Source organism: Peromyscus leucopus, chromosome 5, assembly GCF_004664715.2.
Source record: "Peromyscus leucopus breed LL Stock chromosome 5, UCI_PerLeu_2.1, whole genome shotgun sequence".
In the NCBI taxonomy this organism is placed as follows: Eukaryota; Metazoa; Chordata; class Mammalia; order Rodentia; family Cricetidae; genus Peromyscus; species Peromyscus leucopus.
The window spans coordinates 26,617,423-26,639,070 of record NC_051067.1 but is presented as its reverse complement, the minus strand read 5'-3'; the positions used below and the strand labels follow the sequence as shown (position 1 = coordinate 26,639,070).

Genomic DNA, 21,648 nt, shown 5'->3' with positions numbered 1-21,648 from the left:
GACCATCTTCACACCCCATTAGCCCAGAGCACAGAGCTATCCCAGGGGTTTCCAACTACAGACATTTCTTGGAAGAGAATACCCAAATCAGTGGATGCTCATGGCCCTCATATCAGATGGGTTAGTATTTGCAGAGAACAGACCCACATCCTCCTGTATCCTTTAATGCATCTCTAGATGAGTTACAGTACCCAATACAAGGTAGAGGCTATGTAATAAATTAAACTGCAGTGCCTAGAGAATATGAAGAAGAAAACGTCTGTACACACTTGGTACAAATGTGATTTTTAAAAATACTTTCATCCCATGTTTAATTGAACTGTAGGAGATAAAATCCTTAGAAGTGGATGTTAGGTCTCAACCCCAGGACAAATGGCTGAGGTGCCTATTTGATGTATCAAAGTGGACCTGGCCACCAGGTTCTCTCAGCAGCTCTCAGCCCCTACCTGTTAGAGGGTATGGCAGTCATACCCCACCCCCTACCCTAAACTTCTGCAGCCCAGAGGCTAGACCTCCCTTTCTCCAGATTCCCCTCCCTATATAATCCAACGACTTTGGCTACCTGGCCTTTTGTTAACCCTTTACTCTCCTGGCCTCTTGGTCCAGCTCTTGCCTTTCCCCTGGCCCCTCTTCCCACATAGTTCAGGATCATGTCCACTCTGGACTCTCCCAGATGTCTCTGCCTCTGGCTGTGCTCTCCCTCATATCTACAATGAACTTTCTCCTCCACCATACCTAGGAGCAGTCATGTCCTTCCTTTTTATTTCTTTTCATTCATCTGGTGCTGAAATCCAGGATCAGTCATGTCCTTCCTTTCTCATGCCATGGAATGAATATGGAGGCCCACCTACATTTCTTCTTTGTTACTCAGTGCTTCCGCCAAGAGATTCTCGGCATCGTTTATGCCTTCTCGCCTAGGCAGCCTGCAAAGGTGGTCCCTGCGGCTGTCCTCCCGCAAATCCCAAGTAGAGCCAGCCATAGGACCCTTTCCCAAGACCACAAGGTCAAGTTCACTGTCCAGTCCACTCCAGGCCTCGAGATCCTGGCCAAGGGTGGCCTGATCAACCTATGTGTCCTCTTACCCAGGTGGCACTCATGGCTCCAGGCACAACATCTACAGTTACTTAGAAACACAGCTTCTGGCTTTCCTGTGAGATCTCAGGATGTGAGGATGCTTTTCTTCCAAAACCTGAAGAGCACAGACTATGGGAACTCCTTCAAAGAAGGCCCTAGCTTTTCTTACGGAGAGCAGGACTCACTCTGTCCCTATGCTGAGGCACCACCCAGGGAAGAGATGATCAAATACAAAATAAAATGTTATTGTCTCAGACCTGCCATAGCAAAGGTCTTAAGATACCGTTTATAAGTCATAGGACTGCACTGGAGTGAAAAGGAGCATCGATGGCTGTGCTGGCTGCTCACTCTAGCTGAAACTGAAAGCCAGCAGTTTTTAAAGAAGTGTGTCTCGTCTATGTGGAAAGGGAGCCAGACCCACCGGGAAGAGCCCAACTGGAAGCCAGGAGGCTCCAGCTGGTCACAGAGCGGGTTTCAGACAGTCACTCTGCACACTTACTGTGCTTTTCTCTGCGGAACACTTGAGCTGCTGTAGCTCCCTGGGATCTCTCTCTCTCTCTCTCTCTCTCTCTCTCTCTCTCTCTCTCTCCCTCCCTCCCTCCCTCTCTCCCTCTCCCTCTCCCTCTCCCTCTCCCTCCCTCTCTCCCTCTCCCTCTTCCTCTCCCTCTCTTTCTCTCCACCCCACACCAAGCCTCCATTGGAACAGGTGATGGAGTGATTAACCATTTTTAAGAGGTGAGGGAATGGAAAAAGCAAGTCATCCCAGGAAGGCTCAAGGCTGGAAGCCCTTCTCTTCCCGGAATCCTTGCACCAGGGCTAGAGATGGGACTGTAAATGATCGCTAAGAAAGCCACCGCTATGTGCTGCCCTGCCCAGCCATTGTATGGGTAGGTCTCCATTCTTACTTTATTTTTTGTAGTTCTAGGGATTGAAAGCATTCTTTACCACTGAACTACTCCTCTCTAGGCCCCTTTTGGGGTTTTATTTATTTATTTAGATTTTTTTCAAGACAGGGTTTCTCTGTGCAACAACCCTGCCTGTCCTGGAACTCTCTTTGTAGACACAGAGATCCTCCTGCCTCTGCCTCCTGAGTTCTGGGATTAAAGGAGTATGCCACCACCACCTGGCCCCTTTTTGGGTTTTAAATTTTAAGTTGCCAGCCTTGAATGGTGGTGGTGCATGCCTTTAATCCCAGCACTCAGGAGGCAGAGGCTGGCAGGTCTGTGAGTTCAAGGCCAGCCCGGTCTACAGAGCCAGTTCCAGAACAGGCAGAGATACACAGAGAGATACTGTCTTGAAAAACAAAAACAAACAAAAAAAATTAAAGTTGCCCTTGCTGGCTATGATTTCACTCTGTAGCCCAGGCTGGCCTGGAAGCTTCAATCCTCCTCTCTCAGCTTCTCAGAGAGCTGGGATTGCAAGCCTGAAACATCAGGAGGCTCAATTCATTGTCTTACTGGTCTTCCTGCTATGTAACCCTGATAAAGGGGTGGTCACATGATCCAGGCTCAACCAATAAAAAAAATCTCCCTCTTGACATAAGGAACAGCAGAGCGAGCATGGAAAGCCATGGAGGTTGAAGCCAAGTCACACGCCCTCTGCCTTCCCCTTGGGACTCAGCAAGCAGCCTGAAAGTGCTATGAAACAGGTAGGAACTCTGAGAAGAACCAGGAAGGGACTCGGAGGGCATAGGTAGACAGCACCAAAGGCAGGAATGGACTGGGTGTGCAGACCTGGACATGACTATGATCAATAAGAATGCATTGCAACATGCAAAGGAGCTGGAAGAAAGGAAGCCTCACCGAGAAGAAATGATAAATGCTCTCAGTGATCAACCTGTTGATTACTCTGGCTTGATCACTGTTAAATGCATACATTTATCTCCTCATCATACTGTAACACTAAAATTTGTAAATTTGCAGGCAGTGGTGGCACTCACCTTTAATCCCAGCACTCGGGAGGCAGAGCCAGGCGGATCTCTGTAAATTCAAGGAAAGTGAGTTCCAGGAAAGGCACCAAAGCTACACAGAGAAACACTGTCTCGAAAAACAAAAACAAAAACAAATAAAAAATGTAAATTTAAAGGAAAAAGAGAAAAAGCGTGGCGGAGGAGGGAAGGAAAGGGGGAGGGTTCAGGAACGAGAATGTCTTATTTACGCCCTCTCTCCATCACCAGATCTATCACTGCTCACAAACCACCCCTTCCTGAGAAATGAAACCCAAATAAACAGACTGGCTACAGAGCACTGCCAGAACCCTGCTGGGGCCACAAAACGTAAGGAGAGGACAGACAAACTCCCCATTCCCTGTGTGTCTGTCTCTCAACACCCCTGCATCCCATTTCAAGATCAAACTGCCATAACCCAGGGAGATAAAACACCGACCTCCCAGGCAATACGATAGAGAGCTGCTGTCTGAGGCTCCCCCTGTCCTGGAGGGCCCCCGAACTCCATCTACTCATTTCTGTTTCTCCCTCAAGCCCATACTTACTTTTTCTCCCAGCTTTGGGAATGGCACAGTCTAGGGATAGAGAGAACGTCCCTCTGCTGAGGTTCATGATACAGCCCCAGTACTCGGTAGTTTAAGAGAACATGAACACAGAGTGTACTGGATGGCTTGTGTGTCAACTCGACACAAGCTAGAGTCACCAGGGAGGAAGGGAGCCTCAGGTAAGAAGACATCTCCGTGAGATCCAGCTGTGAGGCATTTTCTCAAGGTGCCATCCCTGGGCTGGTGGTCCTGGGTCCTGTAAGAAAACAGGCTGAGCAAGCCAGGGACTCCCCTCGATGTCCTCTGCATCAGCTCCTGCCTCCAGGTTCCAGCCCCACTTGAATTCCTGTTCTGACGTCCTCCAATGATCTGGAAGTGTAGGCCAAATAAAGCCTTTCATCACAGCAACAGAAACCCTAACTAGAACAAGAGGCAAACCAACAGAATGAGCAGTGATGGATGTAGTCACAATAATAAAAAAGGGGGCAAGAACTTAAAAAGAACTGTCATGTTTCACCTGAAAGAAAGAAAGAAAGAAAGAAAGAAAGAAAGAAAGAAAGAAAGGAAGGAAGGAAGGAAGGAAGGAAGGAAGGAAGGAAGGAAGAAAGAAAGAAAGAAAGAAAGAAAGAAAGAAAGAAAGAAAGAAAGAAAGAAAGAAAGAAAGAAGAATTTGGTTACAAAGAGCAGGTAATCCTAAGTGAAAACCAATTAGACATTGGGAATTAAAAACATGGAGTGGGTAGACAGACTGGAGAGTCGAAGGACTGGAGATGTGACCTGGGGCTGTGCCACTTGCTTAGCAGGAGGCTCATAGGCTCCAACCCCAGGAGCATAAGGCCAAAAAGAAAAAGAAAGAAGAGCTAAGTGAACCCCTTTCAGAAAGTAAGTCTCGGTGTTTGTTCAGCGCCACAAAGGCCACCTCCACCCTTAACCCAGTGTCTGGTGCTGGTGTGAACAGTGTAGGTAAATTTTCCCTGAATACACTTGATCATAAGAATCATCACATTAACCCACCAATCCCAGGTCTTCTGTCTAATGCTTTAGAATCTGAAGAAGGGCCCTGGTGTATGCATGCCTAATGTAGCTCTCATTCTCTTCCCTCCCATCTTTAGAGCGATGGTACAAGATCTCTGTTACAGGAAGATTCTCACCCAGAACAACAGGAATGCATGGGAGGCTGTGTTATTCCAGTGACCAATGTAGCCAGAATGGAAGGTGACAAGGTGACCATCTCCAGGGAACTGGGTAAAGACTACTGTAGATATTTGCATGCAAAGGTATAAATACTGTGTGGCAACTCATAACCACAGAACTAAGTGCCACATGGTGCCACAGAGAGACCTTTAAATACATCTGACGGTCCGAAGAGAATTGTGTAAATGTTAAATGCACACACATGCTTTCCACCCGTGGTTATGAATTTAAATCAAGGGCATAAATCAAGTTCATCTAAAGCGGCTGTCTTTGGGGAGGAGGGGGAAGGGATGTGAAGACCAAATAAAGAAAATAAACAAGATGGGGCTCTGCCCAGACCTATGAGGACAGGATGACACAAACTGAGAAGTAGACCTAATTCAATTCCCCACAAGTATCTGAGAGGAAAAAAAAAAAAAAAAAAAGCCCAAGTTGATTCACCTCTATAGAGAAGTACCAGAGAATTTGTTTCCTTCTGCCTGGATTGCGCAAGCTTGCCTGAGGTCTGTCTCCTTCAGTTCTGCATCCTTCCAATAAATACCTATTGCACACACCACCCCCATCCCCATGTGATGGGAAAATCAGCTTGTGCTTTTGGCCACTGACAACCCAGTGTATCCTCAATGAATCTATTTCTGGGCAACATGGGGGGGGGGGGCTGCTTAGTGAACTGCCTTTTGGGTGGAGATAAAATGGCCATTGATCTCCCCCACCCAGTCTCCAGGGTCATGCCTAACTGACTCTGAGGTCCTGGGTTGCATTAGAAAGCAGAATTTCGGTTCTTACCTCCATTTGGAGTTTTCTTGATGATGAACTATACCCCGGAAGCTAAAAGAACCCCTTTCTTCCCCGAGTTGCTTCATCACAGCAATAGAGAAATAAACTGGGACGCCATCCCCCAGTGGCCTTCTTCCAATCAGTTCCACAACTTCCCCAAACAGGGCCACCAACTGAAGACCAACTTTTCAGACACAAGGAGCCTGTGGGGGACATTTCACATCCACACCATAAGGAGGTCTTTAAGCCATGAGGACATGACATCAACCGGCACTCTGAGACCTTGCTCCTCCTCATACTCTGCTTCTGCTCCAGCTCACGTTTCCACCGTGATGTGCTGTGTCGTCACAGTGGCCAGGAACTGCCACTGTCCCAGATCTGATGTCAAATGACCCTTTATTTAACTCCCATGTCAAAAGACAGCTCTTTGTGACAACCTGATTTGGTGCCATTCTCTAATACTCAAAGGCCTTCATCCCATTCTCAAGCGACCCCGAAAGCCTCTTAAACACAGGACACTCTGAGATCAAGTCTCCCTTCCTGGGTACATTCTCTAATCCCACCCCACTGTTAAGATTTCCTTAATTACTCTTTGCGCTTGCTTGCTGAGTTCGTTTTCCTAATCATTCCCAATCAGCACACATCAATCATATCTTCCCCACTGACTCCCCCCACATCCTCCCTACAACTCCTAATCCCCTCCTCCTTACTTAATAAGTCCTCAGCTTTCCTGGGTCTCCAGCAGAGCTGTTCCCATTTCCTGGCCTTCCTGACGCCTGGGCACAAACACTAGCATAGAACGTTTTGATAAGCAGGGCCACGTTCTGATAGACTCTGCAGTCACCTGAGTTGGAGGGGAAGCAGAAGCATGGCTTTCTTTAGGATCAACATGCCTCAGTTTTGAATTCCTATTTGGCCTTGACCAGAGGCCTATCATATTGTCCCACTCCCCTTACTATAGCCAGGCTTCACAGTCTCCACACACCTCCCAGGGGTTCAGGGAACAATCAGTAAATTGTTATGAGTGAATGGTGTTCTTTTTATTATGTATTAGCCATTCCAGGAAAAACCAGTCATTCTATCATGGACAGCCTCTTAGAAGCAAAAAGAAAAGAAAAAAAAAAAAAAAAAAAAGAGGGGAAAAAACGTGGGAGGGATTATAAGGAAGGGCAGATAAAGAGGAATTTCAACACCAGGAAGAAAAAAAAAAGATTAAATTTGTACCCAGTTTAAAGTTTCATTTATCTTTCGTGAATATGAAATTCAACCCTTTCCAACAGATACGACAAGCCTTGAAATAATTCGGTCCACGAAGAAAAAGATGACGGCGACCCTTCAGTAAGTGAAATTGCAAAGTAAGCTCTCTGTGTGGTTCAGATCTGGCCCTAGAATACCATCTCTGAGCATCCAGATGTTGGTGCTGGGACAGCCCAAGCAACGCGCCAGCCTCAGGGCAACATGGATCCATCTGGAAAGGGACCCTGCTGTGATGAGGCAAGCGTTCATCAGCGTTCCCTCTCAAAGAAATCCCACAGGCTGTTGAGCAGTTGTTTTCTGAAGCTGAATGTCAGCCGCTGTTTTGTTGGCTAAGCATATCTTTAATGAGCCGGGCGAGCTAGGCCGGGTCTAAAAGAAAGCAAATACCCAGGGTAGCTTGCTGCTTTTGCTTGGTTCCTCTATTTTCTGTCCCCGTTGATTTTATTTTGTGGGTATCTATTCGAGTATCTAGATAGATAAAGGGTGAAGGGGTGCAGGCTGCAAGGTGGTGACAGACTCATGCGACGAGGAACGGTATTACATCACTCCACCGAGGCCCACAAACCTACCCCAACTGTCCTTCGCCTCGTGGTAACGGTTCTCCATACTGTTTGTCTAGCAAAACTGCCTGCTCCCGTCACACGTCTGATGCCACCCGAGAATCCCGTCTAAGGACACAAAAGGGAAGTAAGTCCTAGTAAGCCCTGTGTTTGGAATTCCCCACGCTGCCTGACGTTTTCTGGAGCGACATGAACAAGTACCTCCTCATCCCACATAGGGCGCGCATGACAGACCCAAGAAACGATCCCACCACAGCCTAACTTGGCGAACCAAGGGATTCATTGTGGTTAATAGGTCGGGGCTTACGGATGGATGACTCAAAGGCAGCTGCACCCCTAAAAAGCCCCCAGCGTGAGTGACGACTAAGAAACGCCTCGTCCCTGGCGCTCCCTGTACAACTTGCAGGCAGCGTCACTGAAGACAGCCTCCTCTTCCCCCAGCAACAACTGCTTGCACAGCCTTAGGGAGAGGCCCTGCCAGTCCTCTAACTCTGAGTTCACAGAGGCCTCTAAGTTGTGTGAGCCCCGTTAGCTTTATGAGCCTCTTTCCTCCCTCGGGAGGGAATGTGGAGCTTTGGAGGGAACAGATACACAGATGTCCTACCTTCCCCCTCCCCTCCCCCCCATTAAATGAAGTGTGTCCATCAAGCAAGCTATCAAAAACTCAGCGATACCGCTTTCTGCTAAGAAGCCCAAACTCCTCCTTCAGTGTGGACCTTTGCCCTGTAATGAGCTTTTTCCTGACTCCTGGCTTTGTCTCCCGTCCGTGTTCTTCGATGCCACAAGAACCTGAAAACTCTGAGAGCTCAGCCTGCTTCTTGTATCTTCGAGAACTCCCCAGCCCTCACCACCAGCGATGCTGTGAGGGTGGGAGAAGCTTGGGTGGATGCAATAGGTGTTGCCAGGCGCCATGGGACCAGACAGAGATGTAGTGCTGAACCTGGATAACAATAGTAAATGTGGTTCCAAAAGGCAAATGAGTTAATAACTCACAATGCTTGCTTTGTCCTCCACAACTCACAGAAACAACAAATTGCTCAATTCACTGGATGGTTTCTGTTTCTAGGGCTTTTAAACCTTTTTGACATTCATTCATAATTCTTGACCCAGTATCTCTCTTTCTCCCCGCCTCCTCTCTCAAACGTAAAGATCAAAGTAAGCTTTGCAAAATGACGCTTGCTTTATGCAAAGCATCACTATTTTTCTATTTTATCCCACTTTGTTTATTTTTAAAATGTTGGCCATCCATAGTCCTTTAAACTGATTTTGCAGCCAGCTAAGGAGCTGCAGTCCACAATGTCTATCATGATTTTAAACTGCCGAAGATCGCTGGCTGGTATCTGCCTCCACCTCTTCCCAGGGTCTGGGCTCCTCCCCAAGATCTCAGGGCTGGAGAAGCTAAGAGCTTCCCTTTCTCAGCCGCCTCCCTAACAATGCCATTTAGTTCCTGCCTACCTAAGGAAGCTTTGATGCAGCCACAAGGCAGAATGCGGTTGCAATCCACCCTCCCTCTACAGCAGTGGTTCTCAACCCTCCTAATGCTGCTACCCTTTAATACAGTTCTTCATGCTGTGGCAACCCCAACCATAAAATTATTTCATTGCTACTTCATAACTATAATTTTACTAGTGTTGTGAATTGTAATATAAATATTTGATATGTGACTCCCCCCTCCAAAGGGGTCACAACCCCTAGGTTGAGAACCGCTGCTCTGGCAGGAACAGTAGACACCTCTCCTGTGTTCACAGGGTGAAAATAGCTGTTGCAGAAGCCTTGTATTGCTCTGCATCAAAGCCTAGGGCATCATTTCTAGACCTCTGGGCAGAGGGGGCAACTTCCTGAATATCATAGCCACACAGACAAACCAGAAAGCTAGAGTCTTATATCAATCAACTTTTCTTCCCGATCTTGCCTATAGTTTTCTTTTTATCTCTGTTTTTTAGATTTATTTATTCGACTTTCTATGTATGGGTGTTTTGCCTGCATGTGTATCTGTACAGCACAGTGGGAGTGAGGCCTGCTGAAGCCAGAAGAGGGTGTCGGATCCCCCAAAACTGGAGTCACAGATGGCTGTGAGCTGCCATGTGAGTGCTAGGAGTCAAACCTGGGTCCTCCTCCAGAACAAGTGCTCTGAACTGCAGGGTCATCTCTCCCCCTAGAGTTTTTAAGCACCCCTTTGTTAATCTTGCCTTCTGTTAAACACCCTGGCTTCGGGTGTCCTTCAAGAAGCTCGATTGATACAGATAGAGCCTGGAAACGCCCATCTTAATTTTGCAGAAACGGGGGGGGGGGGGGCGCTCAGAGAGGTTAAGGATCTCTGTAAGACCACACAGCAGTAGCGACAGGTTTATAATTTGACCTGGGTTTGCTGCTGGCAAATGCACTTCTCTCTTTGCCAGCCACATAGACATTCAGTGAAGCTGCCAGTTTTTACTGACACGGAGCTATGCTTTCATGTCTGAATTGTGGCAAAAACCAATTTGTCTTATGTTTTTCCTCTTTTTCAAGTTAAAGTTCACTCTTTCGTGCCCACACACACAAAAGAGTGAAATTACAAACCTCCTCTGATCTCTCTACGGACTGTTGTGCTCAGAACCTTTGAATTCTGTTAAAGACAACGGTTGTTTCTTGCTCAAACAATGCACACTGTACAGTTGCTCTGTTGACAAATTCTATCGGTGACTTCTGGGAGATCAGTGCACTTCTACCTACTCAATCGCTCAAGTGACAAAGTTTGTCAAAAGGTGAATTTGTGTTCAAGGGGTAATAGCAGAGGTCCTTTACTCAAAATACCAAGAAGATGCTTCAGCCAGTACACGAAGAACAGCCGACATAATTCTGCAAAGAGAGCAAACTATCCTTACTACAGTCCTGTGATTTAAGCCCAGACCCATCTTCGTCTTCCCTTAGTTCGATTCCTTTCATACTGTGTCACTTTTCATGGTCGACAGTTTTACAGATAAACGCAAATCCTTTTGTGAAATGAGTCAGGGTTTAGCTACCTAAGAGCTCCCATATGCACCCACCCTGCACACACCTCAAGGTCTAGAAGACGCTAGCTGTCATTTGGGGTTGAGTTCAGACTAGCTCCCAACTTCAAGGTCAATGTCAGGCCATTCGCCTCAGCCTCACCTGGGAACCTGCCAGACACACACACTCTCAGGCCCCACCCCAACTGCATTGGAAGCTCTGGTGGGGCTGGGCAGGTACCTGTGTGCTTGCCAAAGCTGGAAGAACCCTTGCTTTAGATGTTTGAATCATACCAGAAACACTCTTCCACCCCAAACCCACAGCCACTTTATCCACCACCCTGAAACGTATAAAAAGCAAGGGACACATCAGAATTAGACAAGGGTTGGGCTCACCCACCTAACATCTAAATTGGTAGCAGTACTCAGCCAATGGCAGTTCCCACCGCCCTACCTGTACACACACACACACACACACACACACACACACACACACACACACACACACACGAAGCTGTGTGCGGATCAGCAACCGCTTGCTCCCTCCCTCCGTGGGAGCTGCAGCCTGTTTCAGCGGACCCGCAAGTGAAGAAAAATGCAGTCAGCACAGAGTGTACAGAGAGCAAAAGCAGAAATGGTACGGGGAGGGGGAGATGAGAGGCAAGAGGAAGAGCAGAGGTGGTCAGAAAAAGGAACAAGCCAGAGATGAACGGAGAGCAGGTGTTCACGAAGCAGATGAACCAAGAAAACGGAGCAGAGGCTGAGGATGCGACTCAGTCACTAAGTGCTTATTATGCAGGCACAATATGCTTATTATGCAGCTCCAGGTTCACTAGGGGACCTTGTCTCAGAAAGTAAGGTGAAAGCCAAACATGGCTTTGATCCCAGGACTCAGGAAGCAGAGGCAGGTGGGTCTCTGCATTTGAGGCCAGCCTGGTCTATAGAGTGAGTACCAGGCTGGCCAGGGCTATGTAGTGAGACCTCTTCTCAAATAAGTAAAATAAAGTGGAAGGCTGGAGAGGTGGCTCAGTGGTTAAACCCTGGCCACACAAGCATGAGGATCATAATTCAGATTTCAAGACTGCTATAAATACTTGGGTTGGTGTGGCCTCCCACGTGTCTAGTCTCTGAGGGAGGAGCCAGGGGTCCCCAGAGCAAGCTGCTACCCATGTAAATGAGCTCTGCACTTGATTGAGAGACCCTGCCGCAATGAATACCGTGGAAGAGTCCAGAGAGAATGATTCTCAACTTTAGCCTTAGGCTTCCACATACATGTCCATGTCCATGTGCATATGAATCCATACACATGCAAACACACACACATACACCATACACACACATGAAAAAAAATGGAAAAGGAACCAATAATAAGGTGGAGAAGTAGTTGAGGAAAAACATGGAATGTCTGTCCTTCACACATACCGATGCATACATGCAAACACAAGAACATGTACACGCATACACTAAAGAGAGAGAAGAAGGGAGGGAGGAAGGGAGGGAGGGAGGGAGGGGAGAAGGGAGGGAGGAAGGAAGGAACCAATGAACGAAGGAAGGAAGGAAGCAAAGAAGGAAGGAAAGAAAAAATAAAATAAAAGGCAAAGGAGGAAAATAGAAAAACCAAGCAGAAGAGAAGCTTCAGTGAGAAAGAGATTGCAGCCTTCAGCCAGGAAACAGCTTTCCTCCCAGCGTGAGACTTCATCTAATTGCCCTGTTCTTGAGCTGGAGTGGTCCTGTGCTTGGAAAGGGCCATAAGCATCTTACGAGCGTATGTTCCATCTAATCCCCAACTGTGGCCTGTGAGCCTGCTCCAGACGGCAGGCTCATGCCAGCTGCCAGGTGCTGTGGCAGACACAATGGATTCCAGACGGCCAGGAGCCAGACAGAGGCGGGGAGAGACCCCCGTCCTCCTAGACCCCAGACCCTGGCCAGGGGCAGGGAAAGGCTTCTTCCTCATCCCATTTAAAGGCTGGATGGAACCGTGTCCAGATTCTTGCTGACTCCAGGCGTCTCGAATTCTTTACTCCAAGCTTTTCCCCAGTTGGTTTGCAAAGATGAACAAATATCCATTTCTTTCAGCTGGAAAATAAGAGGGAGGGTGGGAGAGAGGAGATGGAGAGGGAGGGAAGAGAGGGAGAGGGAGGGAAGAGAGGGGGAGGGCAAGAGAACGAAGAAGTGATGACGGAAGGCTTAGTCCTTGCTCACTCTAACTCCCATATGGACTTGAGCTCCACGTGCAGATTTTTTTCTTTTACAAGTTTCTGTTTTCCTTTCTTCCTTTTTAATATCCCCTTTCAAAGCAGGAATTAGCTTAATCTAGGAACATCACAAGGGACGTTAAGTCAGCCAGCCAGGAGAAGGACCATCATGTCTGGAAATTGCAGGAGGGAATTAGAAGAAACCACAACTTCATCCAACCCCCACTGTGACATGAAACATGTTAGCACTTGGGCAAAGACAGGTGTGGAGAGAGGAGGGCCTGTGAAACCAACTCATCTGTTCCTGGTTGCTAGCCCAGATCTGTCAACCTTGGAGGGTGCCCTCTCTGTGTCCTTCTGGGACCCCATGCCACACCCTAGCCTCCACCCATCATCTTAGACAGCTCCACAATGTGATGATTTTTATAACTACCCACCCATTGGCCTTGGACAGAAAAACGTTTTAAAGAGTCAGGAAGAGGAAGGGGGAAGAAAAGTAACAGTGCGGATATCAAACAGACCACAGATCCAAACCATTACATAAGGCTAGCCTTAAGTGAAGGATGAGAAAGAAAAGTAAGGCAGCATGACCCAGTGGGGGAGTCTGGAGTCACGATTCATTCATTCTCAATTTGACAGCTGAGAAGACTCCTGAAAGGTGAGAGTTTAAAAAATGGCCCAAATATTATGATGGGTGGGATGGGATGGGATGGGAAGGGAAGGGAAGGGAAGGGAAGGGAAGGGAAGGGAAGGGAAGGGAAGGGAAGGGAAGGGAAGGGAAGAGAAGGGAAGGGAAGGGATGGGATGGGATGGGATGGGATGGGCAGAGTGGTGTGGCCTAGGATGCCATGGATGCAATGGGTGAGGTGGGCTGATGGGAAAACGCTGAGGTCTGAACAAAAGAGGCGGGCCTATAAGGCAGAGAGGCTTCATTTGTCCTGAGGGTAGCAGAACATTCTTCAGAACTTCCTGTCCTCCTGACCTCTCCTCCAAGGTGATGATCTTATGGCCACACCTCCAATGACACTGGAAAGTGGCATACTCTATACACGAAGTTTAACCACTAGCAACAGCCCTTAGAAAGGGCTGAAGTAATGTTCAACAATTGCTACCCTAACCCTGCCTGAGCTGGTGGTCTGCAGAATGAACAATTATTCTAGAATCTTAATCTGCTAGGCTGCCTTTCCTCCCACCTCTTTCGGTATCTGCAGACCACCAGGTTGGGTAGAGTGAGGGTAGCAGCTGACAGAAGACCCATCTTGTGCTACACCACCAGCATCTGCCGCCCCCCCCCCCCCCCCCCCCCCCGTCACCCAGCTGATTTTCTTCATTCCTTTCCTTCCTTAGAGCAGAAAACGGGGTGGGGTGTGGCACAGCACAAATGACTGAGTGACAGTGTCCCTGAGAGACAGAAAAATGCAGTTACCCATTGCCGGGTGGTGGTGGCGCACGCCTTTAATCCCAGCACTTGGGAGGCAGAGGCAGGCGGATCTCTTTGAGTTCGAGGCCAGCCTGGGCTACCAAGTGAGTTCCAGGAAAGGCGCAAAGCTACACAGAGACACCCTGTCTCGAAAAACCAAAAAAAGAAAAAAAAAAAATGCAGTTACCCAAGTTACTGAAGCTCTTCGTGGCACCAAAGCTGCCTCTAACATGACAAAGGTGGAAGAGAACTTTCCCTATTTCCCACACTTCCAGGTAGCTCTCTGCACCGTGTGCACTGTGTATCTGCTCCTGAAACTGCTGGACGGGCTCTTAGAAAGTTTCTTCTGCTGTTTGACAGTGATTGGGTTGAAAGGAGTGCAGCCAAAGCTGTAAGCAAAGGCGGCGTTATGCTTCCAGACAACACCAAGGAGAGGGGGTTGCAAGCAACAGTAGTAGCTGTAGGATCAGACACGGAAGGAAAGGATGCATAGACTCAACCAGTTAGTGAAAGCTGGAGCCAGTTTCCCCAGAATGTGGAGGCACCAAAGTCGTTCTAGATGACAAGGATTATTTCTTATTTACAGATGATGACATTCTTTAGAAGCATGTGGACCAAAATCACAGTTGAAATGGTGTGATATGGACTAACTGCCCATTCCACTGATGTTCTGAACTATTTCATCATGTAAATAATTTTCATGCCTCCCTTTCATATTAAATTGATGATACCCAAACCAAAAAAGAAAGGAAGGAAGGAAGGAAGGAAGGAGGGAGGGAGGGAGGGAGGGAGGGAGGGAGAGAGGGAGGGAGAGAGAGAGAAAGAGAGAGAGAGAAAGAGAAAGAAAGGAAGGAAGGAAGGAAGGAAGGAAGGAAGGAAGGAAGGAAGGAAGGAAGGAAGGAAGGAAGGAAGGAAGAAAGAAGAAAGAAAGAAAGAAATTACACAACTTGATTCAGTTTGATGCAAGGGTGTGTATGTCGGTGGATTGGTCCTCAGCACAGCAATGCTGGAATGTTCTGGGACTTTTGAGAGATGGCAATTAGCACAAAATAATTAGGTCACTGGGAATGTCCTAGGACGGGGTTCATGTAGTTCTGGGAACACAGTTAACTGTCGGGAACGTGAATTGTTAAAAGGAAAAAGAAAGCAGGGGGTGGGGACTCTATCCTTTCTCATTTCCTGTCTTGCCATCTGACCTCTTCCCTCCTGCCATGATGCCATTTATCATGACATGTTATATCCAGGAAGCCCTCTCTAGAGGCAAATCCATGGTACCTTCCAATCCTGGATTTTTGATCTCCCAAACAGCAAGCTAAGAAAAATTTTCATTATAAAGTTCCCAGGCTTGGGTGTTTTGTAATAGAAACATAGACTAGATGAATGTACACTTTATTAATAGGGTATATCTCAGAAGTTTTAGATTTATAGGAAAATTGAGGGTAGTACATAGTTTCTACAGACCCTAATACCCAACTCCCTTTTATTAATGTCTTAGACTAGTATGTCTCATTAGTTACAGTTCCCGAGCCAGTATTGGCATGTTTTTATTCAGTGAATGCTGTATTTAGCATCCACGTTTCTACCTTAGTTACTTTGTTGTTGTTGCTTATTGTTTGTTTGTTTTGTATCGGTTTTCCTTTCTGAATGCCACATTACATTAAATGATTTATAGCCTCCTCCTGGGTGGGACACCTTCTTAGCCAACACTCCTTATTTTGATGACCTTGATGTTTCTAAGGAGCATTAGGAATGTTGTAGACTGTTCCGTAGTCAGGCTTGGCTGATGTTCTTCTCATGTTAAGGTATCTGGGTTGTCGGGGTGAAGTGCCGTTTTCAATTCTAGACTGTCAACATGACTTGGCCCGTTGATGCTGCCCATTGTCTAGAAAGGCATCTTGGTGAAGCTCTTCCTCTGCCCCTTTCTCCACATCCTACCACTGCAGCCCACACTTGAGGAGAGGAGAGTTAGGCTCCACCTTCCTGTATGACATGAGTTCTCTCGAATCCTCGTGCATGAGAGATCTGTCAATATGCCCGTTGTTTGTTTGCTCGGTCTTTTTTTAAAATCAGAACATTTAGTTTGACTTTACTGCTTTATTTTATTCAAATTGGTTCATGATTGCCCATTCTGGCAGTTAGCACCTTTTACATTGTCAGTAGGGTGGGATGGGAGGCATTGTGGAGACCTCAGGCCTTTCTTCTCTGTTCTCTGCCTTATCTACATCTCTGAGTCCCAGACCCTTTGATGGGAGAAGCCAGGATCTGGGTGATGGGCATGCTCCTCACGGCTGAGGGTTATGTTGCTGACAACTAGCAGGTTTTTAAAAGAAAACATGGTGTACTGACTCGTATGCATATAGAACTGTAATGTTAAACATGAGGGTTTGTTTTATTTTTATTTGTGTTGTTTGTTGAGGTGGTCTCACTGTGCAGCTCAGGCTGTCCTTACACTACTGTGTATCCCAGGCTGATCTTGAGCTCAGCACCACCCTGCCTTGGCTTCCGAAGTGTTGGGCTTATAGGCATGTGCCACCATGCCTGTCTGCTGTTTTACTTCATAGGCTTTATTTTTACAGTCATTTTGGAGTGAAATGGAAGTACAGACAGCTCCCATGTACCTTCTGCTGCCATGTGTGCACAGGCATACTTCCCATACAATCTGCACCAGAGAGGTACGTTTGCTGCCATTGGTAGCCTGTCCACATCACTGTCACCCAAAGTCCACAGTAAATAAACGTCAGGGCTCACTCTTAGTTTGTACATTCTGTGTGTTTGGACAAGCGTATGGTGACAGGTGTCTACTATTGTAGCATTACACAGAAAGCGTACCTGAGACAGTCTGTGTACATCTCTCCATCCCTGTCATCCCTGGTAAGCACTGACCTTTTGCCTTTTTTCTAGAATGTCATTTACTCAGGATCATTCAGTGTGTGTGTGTGTGTGTGTGTGTGTGTGTGTGTGTGTGTGTATACTCAGATTAATCTCTGCATTTAAGATTCCTCCGCATTCTTGTGTATCTAATCTGTTTTTCAATCAATTGGCAATGGGGTAGGTGAGAAGCCCTGATCTGTCCCTTCTTCTAATTGTCTTCCTCAGTCCAAGCTGGATCCTATCACTTCCTCCATGGATTCAGACATCATCCCCTTTAGGACCTTCCTGGCCATTGCAGATACCACTGCAGCCACCGGCTTTTCCTCCTTCCTGGCTTTGTTCTCCGCACTTTCTAGCACAGCTGCATTTTAACTTCTTTTGTTGAAAGCCTGTCTCTGTGAGAGCAAAGAGCATTGTTGCGTTATCCTTTATGGCTTTTTATCATCTGGCATAGTGCTGACTCGTAAGAGTAAATACCGACTGTTTAAAGCCATCACACACACACACACACACACACAGAGAGAGAGAGAGAGAGAGAGAGAGAGAGAGAGAGAGAGAGAGAGAGAGAGAGGGAATTTATGCAAATATGTACGTCTGCCCACACACCTGCCTTGCCCCTCACCTCCAGGGAACAGCAGCAGTTCAGGACGGGAATGAGACTTGAGGATGTGACGACTACCCTTTTTCCCCTTCTCCTACTGTGTGCTTGCTATGGCATCTGTATTTTCCATTTGAGATTAATTTATCTGGGGATCTTTTCCTATTAAATTTTCAGTTTTCAGCTTAAGCTGATTGATTAAAATTTTTTTGACTGCTTATTGATAAGATTTAGAGAAAGATGAGGCTGGTTAGCCACCTTCCCCACTCCTCTGTGCCGCACTTAGACATGAGTGGCTGCTCTACGTTAGACAGACCCCTTAGGCTCTCCAAGGCCAGGGAAGTTTGCCCACTGGACTCTGGGACTCTCCTTCCAGACCACATTCCAAGTCACCAGGCTCACAAATTCTATGTCCCGATAGCTTCAAGCTCTCTTCTAAGGTTAAAGCAGGCATCTGTCCGAACCTGTCCTAAGGGTAGACCTCTCCAGGAGGAGTGCTCCCCCAGACCCTAGAGCCTTGGGGAGAGGAGGAGCAGAGGTGCTGAGGGCAGCTGATGTGTGAGCATGAGGTCTACAGGTGACAGGGACCTAGGGCAGCAGGCCTGAGGGGCGGGGCCACTTCGTTTGTCCTCTGCACCTGGAGACAGCATTTGATTCACAATGTCAAGAGCAAGCCACCTCCCTCCCTGTAAACCCATTCTCCTGGGTAACAATAAACGCTACCTTCACACCTGTCTCTGTTCATAAACTACAGACTAGTCCACATGTGTAGGATGGGTCTTTGCTTTCCCCCTGACATTTTAGCATGCAGTATAATGTTGACCAGAGCCCTTCACTTTCCATAGTTTGGGTCTACTCTTCCTGAGCTCATGATATCAATGCAGATTCCCTTATGATTTCATAGTCCTGCTGCCCTGCCCCCAACCTCAAACAAACCTACAGCATGCATACCTATGCTGGATTTAGTTTGTAAACTATAGCCTAGAGTCCCAGAAACAGGGTTAGTGTTTTGAGTAGAGTATAGTGTAACTTTGCGGCTGTTTCCAAACTTCTCTAGACAAGATGTCCATCTCACCAGCCTCCCAGCTCTGGATACTATGGGTTGCTTTAAATTTTGAAAACCAAGTTGCTAAAATCTGAATGCTTGATTAATTTTGCTCTTGTTCTTCTGACTGCAGGGGGATGGAGAGCCAGCATCATTCCATGCCTCTCGCCATTGGCTCTTCCTTGTCTCTAAATCACCTAGTTTCATCCACCTTCATTGAGCTAGGCGTCAGTCATATCAAGTTACTACCATTTACCCATGTAGTTGCAAGCATCCCCCCCCCTTACCCCTGTTATCTATCAAAATCTAGTTCTCGAGTAGTTGTTAGATAATCGAACATTTGGGGGTTGGGGTGACATTTCCTACTTTCTGTCTGATTTAAACAGAAATCTCCACCCATCCTAAATCCCACTCTGTTCTTTTTATTGTCATTTGTTTCTCTGCTCCCTCGGCGGCAGGGGAGCCAAGTCAGGAAACAAAGGAACTCTCAGAAACAGAGAGACCTTGAAATCTGTTCCTGGGCTTCTGCTCCTGCTCCCTGTGAGGACTTTAGAGCTTCAGGTCTTCCAGCAGCCGCTCCTCAAATGTCGGCACAGCTACAGCAGTCAGGAAACCAGGCTGGCCTTCGCGAAAACTTTCCAAGGATGGACATCTTGGAAAAGAGAAAAGACAGAAGGAAGAGGAGGGAGAGGAGGACAAGGGGGGGGAGAGGAGGAGGAAGAAGAGGGGTAGGGAACAGCCCATGCACCCAACAAGTGAGTCAAGCCCTGCCTTTGCGTAGGTCAGGGGAGTGGCTAGAGGCTGAGGAGAAGCCAGGTGCAAGGGCTGCACTGTCCTTGACACCCAGGGACAGGTGGGTGCTGCTAAGATGGACAGCTAGGCCCACGGAGAAGCCCTGCAGTGGAAGGCCAAATACACGGAGGGCAGAGAGGGCAGGAGATTGGGGAAGGCTTCAAAGGAGTGGAGCGAGGCAGAGGCTTCAGTCCCGGTGAAGGGGCGACAGGCAGAGGAGGAGAGAGAGCTTTAGAGTAAACAACTTTCCAGACAGACCAGCGCCAAGTGGGTGCAGAAGAGAGGCGACAGCCAAGCCGGGAAGGTGGCTGCAGGTGACGAGTGCTCTGGCCTTTGTCCTGCAGGCAGTGGAGACTGAGCTCCGGAACCAGACAGGTGGGCCTGTCCCTAGGCTGGAGCAGGAGCCCATCGGAGAATTCTCAGCTCCATCTTTTCTTCCGACTCACGGCAGGATGGATCTTAAAAACATCCATCACCTCACTCAGTGAGTCCCCTCTCCTAAACCTATTGAACCCAGGCGTGACTCTGATGGTCTGCTTCTTCCAGGGTGGGCCCCCAAAGGCAGCGGGCATGTCTGTAAGATTCCGTAGCTTTTACATCTACTGTGTCTGCTTGCCTGGCTTCTCTATGGAAACACTGGAGAGTAGCAGCAGAGAGCTCTACTCTGACCAGGGTCTCTCTCTTGTCTAACTAGCCACAGAGTGGACATAGAATACTCGAGTCCTCAGAGCAGCCGATCTCCTTTGAGAAGAGTGACCTGACACTCAACCAGAGAGCATGTGACCCAGATGTAAGCCAATCTGCATCTCATAAGCCTCTCCCAAGAACAAGCTCTTGATCCACTCAAAGTTGGTGAAATGCAATAAGGCTTTGCCTGGGAATGCTGAACCAAATATCATCTTCCTCCTCCTCGTCCCCCTCCTCCTTTTCTTCCTCAGTTGAACTTGGAAAGCCCTTACCTTAAGATTATTCCAGTTATCCTGCAAAGGGAAAGCTTGCTTTGTAGCAGGCAGGCACTGGGAGAAACTGCTGGGTCTGAGTTACATAATTTTAGATCCGAATAAAGTCATGTGTGAATCATACCAGGCAACCCCATGCTGCTTGCTCACCCCAGCCGGCAAATCCCCTCTTTTGATTTGCTTGTTAAATTTAGAGTTCTTGTCAAATTGCAACTGAAGGAATTATCACTGTGCTGGGTACAAAGTCCTTCTAAGAAGTCTGCTCCCTCCAGTACAGAGAAAACAAGAACTCTTAGTCTGCTTTATAAGGAAAATGAGTGATACCCAGACCCGAAGAAATTCAATCTGGAAAATTGATTTTAAAATTCAATTTAGAAAGTTTCTAGAAGTGGCAAATAGGATATTTTCTTTGGCCAGTCAAAGAATGCTATCCCAATAATTTAATACTCCCATCTCCTTGCTTCCTGACTATGATACAATCTGACAGTGTTTAGGTGGTACATTATAAACAAAAATTTCTTTACATCTATGATCCTAGCATTTGGGAAACTGAGGCAGGAAGATGGAAATATCAAGGCTGTCTAACAATATCCTATCTCAAATTGTTTTTTATTTTATATTATGTAATATAAAGAGTTCTGAAAAAGTTGGGGAGAATTGTGCTGGGACGAGATTTCATGATTTCCAAAAACAGACAGAAAAATGAGGTTTATCATAAATGAGTCTAGAGGCTGGAACTGTACTTTAGATGATAGAGTGCTTGCCTAGCATGCAAAAGGTATGATCCCCAGCATTGCATACACCAGGTGGTTGTGGTGGTTGTGCATGCCTATGATCCTAGCACTCAGGATGTAAAGTCAGGTGGATCAGAAGTTCAAGGTCATCCTCTGTTACACAGTGAGATCAAAACCAGCCTGAGACAATACTCTAAAGTATGTGGACAGGATGTGTCTTAGCAGAGGTACAAACAGTGCTTTGCAGAGTATGCAACAAGATGGTCTGTGTATTTAGTAGAAGAGCAGTGACTTCTTAGAACAAGGTGCAGTCCAGAGTGGCTCATAAAACAACTGCAGAGCCGGAAGTAAAAAGGGAGAAAGATGTTAAACCTTGCCAGATAGCTGTGTTGGGGGCCTGGAGAAGGAAGGACAATCTCATTGTAGGCAGTCGCCATTTCTCCTTGCCTTTCAATCCTGTGGCTGAACCAGGCAAATGGCAATGGTGGTCTGTTTTGTCCACCACCATGTTCTTACATACAATGAGGTCATTTGGTAGGCCGTGCTCCTAAGTTCTTATCTCCACACAAAATGATTAGAAGGATGTTGGTCTGGCTCCTCCCCTAGCTTCCAGTGTACCCCTTCCACCGGCACCCCATCCCAACACACCAGAGGTTAGAGGTGTAGCCCTGTGAAGCTTGGTGCCTCCGGAAAGGGCACACTTGCTGCCAGGT

At 47.3% G+C, this 21,648-nt stretch overlaps 1 pseudogene; it reads left to right on the top strand.

Annotated features, from left to right (window-relative positions):
* Nucleotides 1-14,165: 14,165 nt before the first annotated feature.
* Nucleotides 14,166-14,566, top strand: LOC114682588 (annotated as a pseudogene).
* The last annotated feature ends 7,082 nt before the right edge of the window (nucleotides 14,567-21,648 follow it).